Genomic DNA, 16,855 nt, shown 5'->3' with positions numbered 1-16,855 from the left:
ATTCCAATAATAAGATGGGATAATAGCTAGGGCACAGAGAAGCTTAAGTGCCTTATACATGCTCCATTTGACACCCTGGAAAAGAGTAGTATTCCTTTCTGGGTAGGGATTTCAGTTGGTTGTGAGGTTTGTTTGTTTGTTTTAATAGCTTTAGCAAATATATTGACCTGATGGACAGTCTGTTTGGCAAAGTGAATAATTTATGTAATAATGAGCACCTTCAACTGGTTAGATTGAAGGCTAGCAGAAATTAATTCTGGTGCCTAGAAATTCAAGGACCAGGTCAAATAAATCTGTTTCTCTTGCAAAGTACAAGAGCTACTACAGAGTTAAAGAAAATCCCATCAGGACAGCCATAACCTGACTTAGAAGGGTAGTTATTTGAACCGCAGAACTCATATTTGATGCTCTTATTAGGAATATGTGTTTTCATTTGTTTTCTAATTTATGCGGTAAGTTCAACCCCTGTTCAGATGCCAGAATCACATGTGGAGTTGTCCAAAAAAATACAAATCTACTTAAATAAAAAATCATGAAGATGGCTTTAAATAGTTGGTGCTGATTCATCTGGCATTGCATCTTTTCCTAAAGAATTTCAAAGATATTACTAAGAGCATGTAAATAAATAGAGAAGTTACTGCCCCCCCTTTTTTTAACTAAAAACAGTTTAATCTGTGCAGAAAAATATTTTGAAAATTAGGTTAGATCTAGAGAAGACCGATATACTCAATTCCAGCTTTTTACCCCTTTTAAGAGCTACCGTTTCCATTTCATTTTTAAAATTCTTTTATCTAACCCTCAATCAAGTTAAAAAAAAAATACTAGTTTTTGCATGTCTCAGTCTGCTTCTACTATACTAAAGGGGTTTTTCATAATCCTAATTCTTCATTTAAAACTATACATGCTGTCATTTGTTTTATCTTTTTCTCTGAATCTGTGGATTTTATTTATCAAAACTTCATGAGTGTAGAGTTCCTACATGTGCATCACCCTATTTGGAGACTCTTGTCCCCTTGTCATACATACTTGGTAAGGTTAAACAGAAATATCATTTGATGAAACTGGTATTTTCCTGATACTTTCATAAGCTCTGTATCACAATAGCTCTGTAGCTTAATGGAAATTTTTCTTTCAATTTACTCCAAACTTCTTCTTGCATATATTTTCTTCTGGTCTTGTCTGGACATTCTTTCATACCATAAAATTGTGCAAAGTTTGTGGTATATACGTTCCAGGTTGCTGGAAAGGAAAACAAGTGCCAGCTGTTTTGGTTAGGAGCTTGCACTGTAATGTTTTTAGAATCTGCTCTGATACTAAGATTGTTAATTACTCTGCATTGTTTCTCATAGACGTCAACTAAACATCTTTAATATTGGAAACCTAAACATCTGATGGGTAGGTGGCGCTGACTGAGGATTTTAAGAACCTGCGTAGTTTTGGCACCGAAGTACCAGTGTGGATTTAGCACTGTTTGTTTAGGAGCCTGGTGTGACAGAGCCCATAAATAATGTTCAGAGTTATGCATTCCAGCCTAAGGAAAAAAGGTATGCCTCCAATTAGATATGCATCATTCTTTTGTATATAGAATGAGACAATGAACTGTTTAAGATTTTGCTATCCTACAATCAGAGATTGTCTCATAAGTGCATATGCGTTATTTCTAYTTAACTATTGCCTGATGTACATCTTCCAAAGGACATATTTGGACTTACTAAAAAAAAAAAGAAGAATTCTCATGATATTGGATAGTTTTTTTGAATGAAGAATACTTGTTTGAGTCTGAATGATTAGAAGTATTTTAATCCAGTAATAGTTGTTATTCTCCCTTGGATAGAGATGTTATATGATTCTAGTTCAGCTTAGTCTGATTAGTCAGGTATGGCCAACTGCTGAAGAATTTGTCGGACCATTTAGCAGACCTGCCTTGGTAATTATCCCTTCCAGTTGCTCTGGTCATTGTAATTTTCTGGGGTTTGACTAATGCCTCTTAATGCTTTCCATACTCTTCCATCTTACCCTACAAAAGTAGCTATTTTGGAACAGGCCAGTTACTTTTTTGTGTGGTAAAATGACCCATCTAGAGATGCTTTTGTTTTGCTAACTCGAGTGCTCCGCTATGGGGCAGGGTACTTGCTGTTTTACATTTGGGTGTCTGTGTATTTAGCTGTGTTTCAGTCTGCCACAGAGACAAGCAAAGAGACCTGTTACTCCTGCAAACTAAAAAGGATCTCTTCAGCTGAAACAACGGACAGCTCTGAGCCAGTGTGGTAGTACTGTTGTCTGTCGTATTTCAGTTAGGTACCAAGGAGAGTTGAAACACTGAGGAAGTTTCTTCTTAACGTAGCTATGTTGAATACTTTTATTTGGTAGTTTAGCACAAATAGTTTTATTCATGTCTTGCACATACTTTACAGAACAAAAGTATCTCTCCAAAATTCTGCTGAATTATTTGTTTTAACAACATTCAGTGTACGTTAAATATTCAATGTGCACTTTTAAGTTTTCTCTGCACTAAGGCTCTTCTAACGCCTAGCTTGTGTAATAATGCAGCATTTGCCCACCATTACACCCCCAAGTGAGTCATTGTCCACATTTGACAGAACAAGTGTTTAGGGAGAGGCAAGACCTAAAGAAATCTAAATACCTAAACAAGAACTAAAACAAGGAAGTATAATTCATTAATTAAAAAAATAATTACTTGGGGCACCAGTTACTCTAATTTCATTCAATTCAATTGCTTAGGCAGTTTTAGTCCCAGTAGAACCTTTCCCTGGCAGCATTTCAGGGGAAGACTCGCATTTTCATTATGAGGAAGTTTTTGTGAATAACTTTTTTTTTTTTTTTTAGTTAGGTCAGAACTGACTGCAGTTTCTTTAACACCAAGTCTACCAAAGTCATCTTACATTTTTATTGTCCTCAAGCTGTTCATTGCAGTCAGTTACATTAAAAAATCAGAGGAATGCTGATAAAATTCAGGGAGTTGGTCCAGATCATCTGATGACTTGGAGACTGTTAACTTCACCAGTTCTACAAAATCATAGTTATTTTCAGCCCTTTAATCTTTTCAAAAAGAAATGGTTTTTCTTAGCTTTGGGAGCATTCAGTAGCATAAACTATCTTTATTGCTCAAAAATGTGCAATTCTAAAATGTTGGAAATATCAGAGTTTTGTTTTGTTTTTAAAAAAGCAATTTCTGCTGGTCTCCTCTCGAATCTTTGAGACCGACATCTGCAGACTTGCTGAAACTCAGGTATAACTCTGTGGTTGCAGCGATAGGTGCTTATTACCTTGCAAGTCAAAGGTTTTTAAGTCTCCTTTCAGAAAGTAAGGAGTAGCATGCAACTGGGAAACTTTGCCCAGAGCAACGAGGGTATCTGTTCTTTAAAGGAAATATGCTAGTGTTCAAACACTGTGTAGATGTTTCCTCAGATCTTCTTCAGCTTCCAGTTCTTCAAAACCCAACCCAAACATGAGTCTTTAAAGTGTCCTTGAGTCCAATGCTTTCTACGGAGTCACTGTTTCAGTGGAGATGAATTAACCTGACAGCGGAGGGTGCTTTGTCTTGCTCYGCTTGCCAGAAAAGTTTAATGGTCAAACAAACAAAAGACTTCGGAAACAAACCTTAAAATCAGTCCCTAAGTTACAAGAATGAGACAAGATACTATATATCAGTATGAAGACAGTTCTGTCCTAAACTTAGGAACCATCGGCAGTTCCTCGACTTCTCATTCCTGGCACGTCCAGGGCAAAGGTGTAACACTCCTAAAGACACTCTTTCTCCCTACTTTTCAGATAATTCTGTGTTCTTAATATGTTCTTGTTTGTTGGGAAGAGGGGAATTTAACAGCCTTGAGAGGACAATGACTAAAAAATTGTCACTAAGTAACTCAGACACAAACACTCCTCTCCCTACCTGTAATCCATGGAGTTGGATCTTGTATTCTTTTTGTCTCTTTTGGAGCAAGCCATTTTCTGTTTTTGACAGTGATTTCTTCATTTCATATCTAACTGACAAAAAAGTTTATCAGAAACATGTAAGTACGGCAAATAACTCTGGAAATAAAGAATCAGAGCTGCTTTGATTTTAATCACCTTGCCGGTTGGCTCCTCTTGTATTCAATCTACACTGTTTTCTTATTTGGCTGTGGCAAACACTTCAAAGATCATTTACAAGTGTATTTTGTAAAATTCTTGATATCTGTGTTATCAGCTTTCTACAGAAATCACACATGAACCTTTGACAGAGAATCACATAGCAACAAGTGATTCCTTAGGGAACAGATTTATCTGCCTAACTTTTACAGAGTTTTCTGAATTTTCTCAGGTATTTTCTGATATTTTCTAATTTTCAAGTGGTTAATTTACATCTGTAGTAGTACTTTACTATTTTAATTAGCATGTTATGTGTTGTCCAAACCATGTAAAGTGTGACATTTATTTCTGTCTTTAAGAAAATATTTGAATGACAAAACTGAAAAAAATCCAACCATTTCTAAAGGGTGAATTAAATTTACTAATTTATTGGTAATTAAATGAATACTTGGACACAGCGACCAGCTTCTCCAATGTCCTGCACTGCTATAGTAATTGTTGATATCTCTGCAAAGTGAGTATAAACTGCTGCTGTACATCTTCATAGAAGTTTTAAGACTGTACAGGTGTAAGATTGAGCAATATAGCATCTCTGTATCAGATTAAAAAAATAAAAAAAAAACACTTCAGGACCTCAGGACCACAGGTATAGTAAGACTANTAATTTGAGGTTATATATTTCCATGAGCCTTTTCAATAGTAAAGCATAGCAAAATCTGGGGGGAGGGGTCTTTTTTTTTTTTTTTTTTTTTTTTTCCCAGGCACAAGCTTATATTAATTTTGAAATTGCATAAATGAAGGCTACTACTTCATTTTCAGTACCTCCACTCTCAAAAAAAAAAAAAAAAACACGAAAGAGTGAGAGGGTCCTAATTCTAATTCCTAGGTTTCTAATTCTTATAGGGTAAACTACTGATGTCTTACTCGTAGCTTTAGGTGCTCAGGTTTTATCTTGCTGCCTTTCACAGCCATGCTACCTTGGGCAATTTGTACAAGAGTTTACTTTCCCAGGCCTTTTAGGTTCTTCCTCTGTAAGTTACTAACATTCATAAGTAAGCTTTGAGCAGCTGTAACTCTTTTTGGAGGGAATTTTAAAGATATTTGAGAAGTCTGTTCCACTTATGGCCACAAATGCTAGATACATGGATGCAAGTTAGTTACTAGTAAATAATTTTCAGTTAGTTATTTTTGATCAGCACTTCCTTTGGAAATTGCCAAATGGATTTCAGATTCTTTTTGAATCTGAAAAGTCTTACTTGAATCTGTCTTTTCCTCAGTGCATTTCAATGATTGTAGTTCAGTGGTCTGTTTTCTAAGTGTTTCCTATGCGCCCTCATACCTTGCACAAATTAACTAAACTGTCAGGATCTGTGTATGTGATTGTAAATTTTTGCAATCAGTTCAGCAAAGGAATATTTTAAGAAGTTTGCACTGCAAGCTGCAATTTTATCACTAATTTTCTTACAGAAAAACACTTTGACTGACCCTTTTTGTTTCCAGCTGTCCCCTATGATGTGAGATATGTGGCTTTACGAAATGCTTCATGAACTGTGTCTTTGCAAGAAGAATTTTCTAAATGATCCACAAAAATGTCATCCTTCGTCAAATATTACTCAAATTCACCCTGTGCACAATATATTTCTGTTTCAATAGTGTGTTGTCTTTTTAAAGACCGCTTTCCTGTTATAGTGAAAGAATATGTAAGATGTAGGAGTATCATTGTACTTTCAATTAGAGTAGAGTAGACACAATCAAATATAAATCACAGGGTCCTTATATCAATCACCTCACTTTCCAGGGTGTTTGAAGAAACTCAGGTGAAGCTATTGAATTTGCGTAGTAGTTATAGCTCTAACAATCTCAAATTTAAGGAAAATAGGTTTGAATCTCTGGAAAGCTAAGTCAGAGAGTGTTTTGAATGGAATTTCCTGATAGGTGATGTCTTGCAGGGGGTATTGAGGGTAGTTTGTGCTACTGGAAGTCTTCCAAAATCTAACTCTGTGGAGGGGATGGACTTTGATACAAATTCAGGAGCTTCAGACTTTAGTGGTGTTTGGGAATACCCATTGTTTATGGTGACTCTTGTCCTTTGAAATGTCAAAGTACTGAAAAAATCTTAACAGTAAAGAAGATTACAGTAAATAAGATTATAGTTAAGAAGCCTGTTTCATAACAGAGGATCATTTTTCTGTTGACTTCAATGGGATCAGGTTATAGCCACTTCTAAAGAAAATGTTATTTCTACAGTTGCTGGTTTAAATCACGTTTGGTGGTATTACTTATCTGTGTAGATCTCCAAATATCTCATGCTATTTTTAAATGCTTTCAAATAGTTTTCTGAGGATGAACTAAAACACATTTTCTTTTTAAAGTGTTATATAGCTTTCAAAAGCTCTTGTTTGTCTAGAATTTATGTTTTGAAATCACACTGTAGATACTTTTTTTTCTTTATGGAAGAGTGGAAAGCCATAACACAGCACTAAGCTGATCAGGACTGAGTTAGTGGCAAAGCAGCAAACCGACAGAGGTATTTCTACCTATGCATTATATACAGACTTTAAAAAATCTTCCGAAAGTTTTATGGCCTACCCAATGTAATCTCTCCTATAAAGTTTCATAGAATTGTTCCCGTGACTAAATGATAGGCATAAAGAACTTTTTTGTCAATAGTTGTATTGTAACTAATTTTTCATAAATGACGTCTACTGCGGAACTGAGTGGTAACAAGTTGCATTTCACTGAAAGAACATGAATTCTTTCTTAAAAAATACTAAAACTTCACTTTGCAGTTTCTGAATTCAAGTCTCAAGTCATTAATAGTGAATGCAAAAGTAGATGATAATAGTGAGTTCTTATGATAGATCTAACAAATCTCAGTAGAAATGAAAATAGGGACAGAGATGCATTTATGTTCCTATTAAAAGATATCAAATTAAATACTACAATGTGAAAACTGTTTTCTTCCCTTTTTTCATTTTTATTAATAAAATCATTTATCTGTATATGTACTTATTCCCTATGACAATATTGTGGAAGATTATTGTGGAAGCTTTACCAGAAGTCAGATTAGGATTTTCGTGGTTGTCTTTCAAATAATTTGAGCATGTATGATCTCTCTGTATGAAGTCTGTTTTAGTACAAATAGAAGTTTAGATCAGTTTCTTAACAACTTTGAAGATTTTGGTGAAGTTCAGCCTACATTAACTGCTTTAGTTCCATTTTCATTAAGTTTATTCTGACTAAAACAAGCAAATTGATCAGAACCTCTGTTTTTACTGTTACAACAGTTATGTTGAATGTATGTTTTGTTTAGCTTGTGGGTGGGTTAGCAGAAATCAAATATGAGCACAAGTCCACAAGTCAAAAATGCAAGTGTTTCTAAGGGAGCAGATACTATACTGCATATTAGGACATGAATTAATCAGGAATGGTTTTGAAATTGGTGGTCTTGCCATGCTACATTTCAAAGACTCTTTTGGCCCTGTTTTCTATGCTTTCCAGTATTTTAAAACTCACGGAGGTGATGCAAACTTTTCTCTATACTATAAATGCACATTCATAAAATGTGTGTTACCAAAAAGATAGCCAAATGGACTTCTGTTCATTCTGAACTTCTGTGTTGCCCATTCTTGCTACAATGACTGCACATGACAAGTTCATCTCATTATAAGCTAAACGCTCCCACAAATTTATTACATTTGTCTCCATGCATTTTAAATTACACTGATGAAAACATTTAGGTCAGGAAGAAACTTGTTCCAAGTCAGACTGGCAGGAACTGTACAGCTTGGGGAAGTGTGTGTATGTCGGGGGATTCTGGGAGTGGAGGTATTGGTATTTTTGCCTTCTGATGGTTGTGTGGCACATAGTCTACTTCTTGTACTTAAAGGATCATCTCATATTTTTTACCTAACAAAGAGAAGGACACAGGTGCAGGTATCAGAGAGGATATAGGGAGTACAGGTTTATGCCCTTCACATTTAATACTTTCCCTGGTTTGTGGCACGAAAGCTGTGAGCTTTTGTGTTTGATTTTCAGTTCTCTAGTTTTAAGTTTCTTTCAAAATATTGGAATGTATTTTTTGGCTTGCAGTGTATAGGCAAAGTAATAGAGTTTGTTGAGCTCTTCTGGACTAAAAGCATCTGTTGCCTGTTGCTTAAAATTACATGGGACTGAACTTGATGATCAAGTAGTTTTTTCCAGTTGTATGTCCTTCTCAGGGCACAGCTTATCAGGTTCGTGGCTCTGCGTTATTCACAGTCTGTGGTGTTAATTATTTTTTGTCAAAGAAATGAATACTGATTTCCTCAAGTATTCTTGAAGTTCTTGAGGGTATAGCAATTTTAAAAACTTAATCAATCATGTTTGGAGTTTCTTTTCAGGAACTGCAACTTTTCCAAGGGTGCACCACTGCCTCCAGATACCTTTGAGTTCCCATGCTGTTTCTGACTCATGCACTGCAGTTGTCAAGGCTCCTTCTGCTCATCAGTAAATCTTCAGATTTAATGAAGAACATCACAAAACTCCTTCCAGTATTACTAGTCTCTTCAGATCACTACTGTTTTATAGCATATTCTGCCATTTTTACTTCTAGCACTTAGAACTATCCTCTTCAGAGTTTTCTTTAAGTGTGATGTCTTTCTCTCTGTTTAGTTTCATGCTCATGTACGTTACCAAGTCTTCACTATAGCCATTTTTTGGTTCCTTTGTTTTCTTTTTCTGTTTGTACAATTTTCAAGTTTTTTCATGCTCTAGAAATAGCTTAAGGGACAATAATCATCACAGCTGCATTTGGGATGATCAGGAACACAGCAACATGTGTACATACCTCCTAGCTCCAGTCATGAAGGCAGCTGAGGAGGAGGCATGTCTCATTTCCAAACTCCGCTGGGACTCCGGTGGAGGTGCAGAGCTCGCCTCTGGGTGAGGAGCTGTTTAGTCTTGACAAGACTGATGCAGTTGCTGGGCCTTTTGGAGGACTTGACATCCCTATGCAGGAGGCTTTAAAATAAAAAGATACCAATGGAGCGAGAGTATCCAGGAAGGCAGTTCTGACTGTGGAAATCTAAATCTCCTAGAAATCCCATTTTTTGCAAGTAAGAYTTTCATTGAAACAGGAATATTATGGAAACACTGTATTGCCGATTTCACTGGGACTACAAGAAATACCCAGGCTCTTGGAGTCAAAATATGTGCTTTGGAAATTAAGAAAAAAAAATGAAAAGAGAGAATATGATGCATTGGTTTAACTTTTAAACTGATACTTTATAGTTACAAAATAATATTTGTGTAAAAGCTCTTCCCAAGACTGTGCTTACAAAAAATACTTGGTTTTGAACATAATTCCTACAGTTGAGTAATAGGGTCAGTTAGCACCAGGAGTGATAGTTGGTGATTTGTTCTGTTTTGAAGAAACTTTAAATTCACTGGCAAGTTAATATTTGCATTTTCATTACTTCTCAAGTAACAACCACCAGTACCTCTAAATGACAGTTGTGAAATTACATGAAAACCCCATTAAAAAAATAACATGTATAGAATTTTCTTCCTGTTGCACTAAACTGTTGGGGTACTTCTTACAAATGCTGTAATTATCTATAGTTATTCTGGACTGAAAGAAATACATTCATGTTAGGAAAGGGAAAATCTTTAGCTCTATATGCTGTGGGGGTACAAGCAATGTAAGTTGAAGAAATTAGTGAATTTCTCGGCGTTTGTTCTGAAAGGAAGAAATCCGAAAGGCTGAGTGCTATACACAGTGCTGGATTTTGTCTTAGGATTGAGATAGATATATGTTTCTGTATATAATCACATTTCTTTWTTTACACTGTTACATTAGCACAAGAATGAGTAATTTGAGTACTTCACTAGATGTGTGAGAAAGAATTGATGGATGTAAATAACAACCATAATTATCTAAACTTCAGTAACTTCATGTGTTTCATTTTTCTGTGCCTTGGTGTAGCTTGGAATGGAGTGTATATCAGGAAAGATGACTAGTCAGCTTAAAAAAATCCCTCTAGTGCTACTTCCCTTTTGTTGCAGTTGGCTCAGGAACTTTGAACAAATACTTTCCTCTGTCAAGTAGCTAAACAGAACTGAAAGGCTTATGTTAACTTGCAGTCAGTACTTCAAGTAATTTTTAGCAGTAGTGAATAATGTAGGTTTAAAAATGAAGTCTTTTCTTAACAGCAGAAATATTTTGCTGTATATTTCAAAAAAATGGAAAAGTAGTATAAAAACAGTATTTTTAGACATTTGTGATCTACAATTAATTTTTTTATTTGGTGGTGCAATGTAACAAGAAAGAAATCTTAATGACTTAAAAATGAATATTACATGGTATTTTTCTTTTGTTAGTAGAGGACAGGACAGTTGATAGTCTAAGAATTCCCTTACACTTTGTCTGCTGYTGTTTGATTTTTGTTTTCTTGTTGTTTTCCTTGTTTTGAGACATATAGATGTCTTAAGTATATTTGGTTCAAGTCTTCTGTGGGGTTAGAGTAGTTACATTTTCAGTGTTAGGAATTACTCTTGATAATTCCACTTATCTAGCAGTCTTATAAATGGATCTCTGTCACTCTAAGAAAATGGGATTTGAGTAAGTTTAAATAAGAATTTGTCAGCCTTTATTATCTGCTTTGCCAAAAGGTATTGACTTTTGCAACTGACACTAAAATACTAGTTTGTTGACAGAGAGCTAGCCATCATTGTGCTTAGAGTTGGTAATGGTGTGGATCTCAAGGAAAGTGAAAATACTCTGCCAGTGCGCCAGGTGAACCTGGTGATCAGGTGATCTATAACAGGCAAAACACCCTGCTGCCATTTCCAAACTTTTCTCAGGAAACACACCTTCTAATATCTCTGCTCTTATTAAGGTAAAATTACAAAATATTTTTCAAAGGTAAGCCTGGAAACTTAACTGTAGCACTCTCTGGGACACCAAAAACCAGAGGCTCACTAGAGATAATGATTTATGGTGCAGTCTGATATTTCTCACCCACACTAAGCTCTCTGTATTGTGTAGGCTAAAAAATACCTCTTTCTTTTACCTATTTACCACTTTCCTTCTCTCTTTTTGCCACTTCTCCAGTCCTCCCTTCCTCCCTTTTTTCTCCATAGGTACCAATTACCTTTTCTCACAGAGATAATCTAGTGAATATCTATGTAACTATAACTCTGAAAAATTGTGAACATGTATTTAGCTTTGAAAGAAGACTGTTCAGATCTGCAGAAGGGCTGGTATGTTTGAAAGCTATACCAACTCACCTAAGAAAAGATGTTTCCTCCTCCCACAAACCTCATTCTGCATTACCAGCTTTCAGTTTTAACTTCATACGCCAATGACAATTAAAATGAGAAGATATGTCCATGGAGTTTGCACTGAAATACATTGTTAGTGTAGTATCTTTGCCTAGTAGGTCTTCCATGTTGTTTACCAAGCAAGAGATATGGACTCCATTATATTCCAGAAAACTTTTAACATGTGACTTACTTTCATATGTGTGTGAATATACGTATTTCAAAATTTTTCATACATGTATCTTTAACTTGCTTGCTGCTAGATAATTTAGATTAATTTCCAAATTACAATCAAAAAACTTCCTTTGGTATGAAAAAGAAGTAGGCCTGTAAATCTGTGAAAGATTTCCAGCTCATCATTTAAGCTTATTCCCTCCCAAAGCTTCTTTAAGATTTGGATTAGAAATCTGATATTTAAGAAACCATGTGAAGGAGAACTATTACTTTGCTGGTATTCCCAACTGCAGAATCTTATGTTATACTTTTAAGCTGTGGATCTCAGTGCTTTACAGAGATAATATTATCCTGCTATTCTGATCAGCAGTTGAGCTCAGAATCAGCCCAGCAGTTCAGCAGCAGAATGAGTTCTTAAATGCAACCCTTGTGCATCTCCGTCCAGCACTCCCTTAACTTGCCTCCTCTGTATTATGTTGCCCTGTCATATGAGCAACAGCAACAACAGAACATTAAGAATTCATTGTATGTCCATATACACAATGCAAATTGAAGTAATTGGGTTTTTTGGATTCCTTTTGAAAATGAGGTTTATAATAGAAATATCGACAGTCCATAAATTACAGGAGTGCTATTATCAAAAGTCTGATGCTTATATACACCTTTCATGTGATGGTACATGAAATGGAGATGGATCAGTCTAGTAACTATGGACCATTCCATACTTAAAAACTGTATGTTTTCTTTAAAAGGAGAAAGGACTGCTGAATCCAACAGGAAAAAGTGGATAAAAAAAATCCTAAGAAATAGTACAAGGTTGATGTGAAGAGCTTGCTTTGGGGTATGGTTCTATATTGCAGATGGGTTGATGGTTTTGAATTGTAGTCCTGGTCTGCAAATATGTCAGGGAGTTCCCTTATGGTGTCACCTGATTTTTCTGTTTTATTCTGTTCTTTTTTTCTATCTTGGTTCATGGTCAGTGCCAGAAATCCCACAGAATTTTTCTCCTCCCCATACGATTCTTCACTTCTTTTTTTCGTTGATGAAGATGCAATTCTTGTTTTGGTCTTTGTATTGATACGACGTATGACTTGTGAAAGAGCATTGTCTTAACACATTTAAGATTTGATTGCTAGTGTAATATGTGCAAATATTTATCTAATTAAATCCTATTCTTGTCAGAGTTGATTGAAGCTTTAACTGCCTATTACGTTACAATAAAATACTCCTAAGAAAAGAGTATTGCCTCAATAAAGCATATGTTGAGCTTGGTGAATGTTTTGATAAATGATTTGTCCAGATAGAAGAGTCACTTCCTTTGACAGCATTAACTGTCTTTCATATTCTCCCTAAAATAAGTGATCAGCCTGGGAATCTGTGTAAAGGGAGTAGCGAACCTAACTACAGGTGGTAACTTGAGAACTAAAGTACACTCGCAAGAAAACACTGAATAGCTGGCTCTGAAGAGCAAAGATGCTGAAAAGCTGAATTAAGGTTGATTATTGTTCATTAGTGTTTTAGCCAGCTTTGGTGAAGTTAGAGATGCTGGTGCAAAAGAACTTGCCAATGAGACGTGAAGATAGCAAGATGCTGAATTTCAGGTTGAGATTAAGATTTTAAAGTAATTCAAATCTTTGCCATGTATTGCTGTGTGGTTTGCTCTGGAAAGAGTGTAGATAAACTTGCTCAGAGCCCCTTATTGTACTGAACTCCCGCTCARCAGCCCCAGCTGAGGCAGCTGAGCAGGGGACGGTGGTGGCAGGCCGCACTGGCCTGGCGTGACATGATGTGACATGACGTGCAGCGTGGGGGGCAGCCTCAGTGCTAGCAGAGAGGGCCAGGGCATGTGTAACCCCATGGAAATGGGGGCTCTCCCAAGCATGAGATCTCTGTGGGCGGTGACTGTTGAGGAAGTGGAGAAGGTGCAATCTGAGGAGACCCGATCTAGAAATTGGTGCTCCAGGTTTGTGTCAGTGGAGTTTCCCTGGGAGTCAGTGAAGCCGAATGTTGTGTCTGGCAATCTGGGCTCCGTTTAACTTACTCTTCAGAGGTTTCAGGAATCCCAAAGTAGCTCATGAGACTCATTGTGTGGGATAAAGGGAGAGATTTTTAAGAACATTTACTCCTTGGTATTGGAAATAATCCTGAGTTTAAATATTCCTTAGAAAACCTCCTCAAAATAGACTGAAGGTGGAAGACAAGTGGTTGAAGCCCATTGGTGCCTGTGTCACTCAGGGCAYTGAAAAGACTTTTTGAGCTGCTTTTGCCTCTATACTGTCTCAAACATACATTTTACTCCACGGTTTTCTTAATGCATTTTTTTGTCTAGTAAAGCCCAAAAGAAACCTTAACATGGTATCTCTTTTCTGTCTCTCCCTCCCTTTCTTTCAGCATTGCAGTGTTTCTCTAATAATATGTATGATGCTATTCTCATTGTGTCAATGAGAATATTTCTATAAAATGCTTCTATAAACTGTATTAGAAATGAAAACTCTCTGTACTGTCAGTGCAAAAAAATACGCTTCTGACATGCACGACTAACCAGGCAAATGTAATTGAGCTACTGGAAGTTTAATATTGGCGATGCATTGTGTTGGCTGACACTGGTATAAGTGGTGTGCAGACCCCTGCAAACCCTTGCTGTCATTACTTTTCACCTTCTCGACTCCCAGGAGAAAGGCAGTTGAGAACAGTGCTACAGGGCCATAAGAAATTGGCTTAAGTGTCTTCCAGCCATTTTTCTTGTCTAATAGGACAACAAATATCTCCAGATCTCATTCTAAACAGTCTTCAAAGACAGCACGGGACTTCAGGATAGTTATTATAAAAATCCTGTTCCTGTGATAGACAAAGGGATTTTAGTGACAACAGGATTGTTCTTAATTTAAAGTTAATGGGAAAAATCCCATCTTATGCAATAAATGTGACTGAATGTGACTGCTAGAAGGGGAAAAGGGAAGCTAGAAATGCACATTAGTCCAATAGCTAATCTGCCATAAGACATAAAGGTCTAAAATGTGATAGACACATGAAAATCCAATCATCAGGTTGCCAGCTTATCCTCATAGGCACCAAAGGTTTTATTGTGGACTGATTTTCAGTGCCATTTGCTGGTGATCCAGTGTACTGTTCCTTTGCCTGAACTGTTGTTTGGGCAGCAATATCCTCTGTATGCTCTGTCTTGACAGTGATACACAGCTAAGCATTTATCTCATGTGCGGAAAAGCTCTTTGGGGGACTTTATCCAACCTACAGTTCCTAATTTGGTAGCGGTATTCAGAATGAACTCACTGCAAACTTCCAGTGGTAGTGAGCACCTAAATACTGAATAGCTGTTGATCTCAATGAAATTAATGCCTTTTGGGGAAGGAGACTCGCCCTAGATCTCATTCTCAAGAACATGCATTGTAACTGATAGGGCACGCTCACTTTGCCCTCTTCTCTTTCACCATTCATTTGATCTTCGATTAAATCTTAGAAATCTAACACCTCCCTGAGGGACAGAGGGTGCTTCCACAAGGCTTATAGCTTCATGGTTAGAGCAGTTTCCTGGGGAGTGAGAGATGAGGCTTTGAACACTGCAGGCTGAGTGAGGAATTGGAGACTGTGTCTCTGACAAACCTAATTGGATGCTGTAATCAGCAAGCTCTTGTGTAAAAGTGTAGGCATTATTCTCACCTGTCATCTTTGAAAGAGAAGACTTGTCCCTCCGAGATTKTTATATGTTATTATATTATACATTTATTTTAAAGCTGGACTTAGGTTTCCAACTCGTGCATTTGGGGAGGTGAATCCTGCAGCTATTAGGAAATCAGGCACTTGATGGCCCTGAGATTTAGGGCACCTCTCACCTTAATGTTTCGTACTGGATGGTTTTGGTGACCTTTACTCCATGAGCTGACTATTCTAAGGGATCTAATAATTTTATAATTAGTTTAGATGTTTGACTCAGGCAGTTTTTATTTGAAAACTAGGGGCCTTAAAATCAGGTGTTGCGTAGCAAAACATTACATTGCACGTGTCTCCTTGTAGGTAACTGCAAACTTCAAATAGTTATTTGAAATCATAGAAACTGAAGGAGAGGAAGATTGAAAAGATATAAAACACCACCTAAGATATCTTCCAGTCAATGAAGTGATAGTCTGCAGTAGTTAGTGAAGTCTTTTAAAATCTAATTTTAAAATGAGCTCCTTCTCAGAAAATGCAAAAAGTAGGGAAGACTGCAAATCTTCTGAAATGTTTGTTTGTTAGGAAAGCCTGCTTTAGGAGAGAAAAAAAGCTTTCTCCAACCATTATAGCTCCACCAAATGCAATATTACCCCAGTAATTGTGTCATGTCTAATAGCCATGGACAGCAAGTTTATTCATCTCAGAAAGTGCACAAAGAAAAGCAGCACCACAGTCTCTAAGACATGAAGCGCTCTCTGCTAAATTTGCCATGGATGGTTGGATTCGTCAGTTTCCATGTGTCTTTTGACTGATACATCATGCTGGATGCTCTAGGCAAACACATACTAATTAGTAGAACAAATAGAAAACCCTAAGGATGCCCATGCTTAATGACATTGCCCGTATTCTTAAATGTCTCTACTACAAATTACTCATTTCATGGCTGTAGGCAGTGCAAGTTAATTTATCTGTATCAATTGCTAAAGTTGAAGTCTTCACTTTTAACAAGACATGCTGTATTTATACCTATCCAGGAAACTTTCCAGCAGCTTAGCTTTTTAAACAAGAGAAAGAGAGTAGCAGAAGAGGGCCAGGCCAATTCAGGGAGGAAAAAAAGTAACAGATACAGGATATTTTATAAGTTCAAAGAGTTAATAGAAGCTGATGAGTTAATTGACTTGGAATTAGTTTGGTACTGTGTAAAAACTGAATGATTACTGAGGAGGACTCTGTTCAAACTGAGATCTTCCAAGGAGCTGAGTTGGAGCCCYGTATTCTGGCTCCGAACAAAGAGGGATTGTGCCGACGCATGTGCGGTTCCTACTGTGAATGCTTCAATCATGTAATTGCTTTTCAGTCAATCTCAGCAAAAGAAATGAAAAGTCAACTATGGAGAACGAGGCAAGTTTGTGGGCGTTTTCTGCCAGTTGTCTTGTCACTCTCAGTTGTGTATTGGTTTGCCTTCCTTCACTGATAAATTTGACTGAAGAACTTCGATAAAGTGAATCTTGCTTTTGTAGAACTAATTACTTGGACATAACAGTCAAATGATGCTCAGTAGTCTATGACATTGCAGGACTATAATCACTTAGTTATCTAGATGAACATGGGTCTTAGG

This window comes from Rhea americana, unplaced genomic scaffold (genome assembly GCF_003343005.1).
Source record: "Rhea americana isolate MKP2758 unplaced genomic scaffold, rheAme1 scaffold_17, whole genome shotgun sequence".
Lineage (NCBI taxonomy): Eukaryota > Metazoa > Chordata > Aves > Rheiformes > Rheidae > Rhea > Rhea americana.
The sequence above is the reverse complement of the archived record's forward strand: the minus strand, read 5'-3'. Positions refer to the sequence as shown.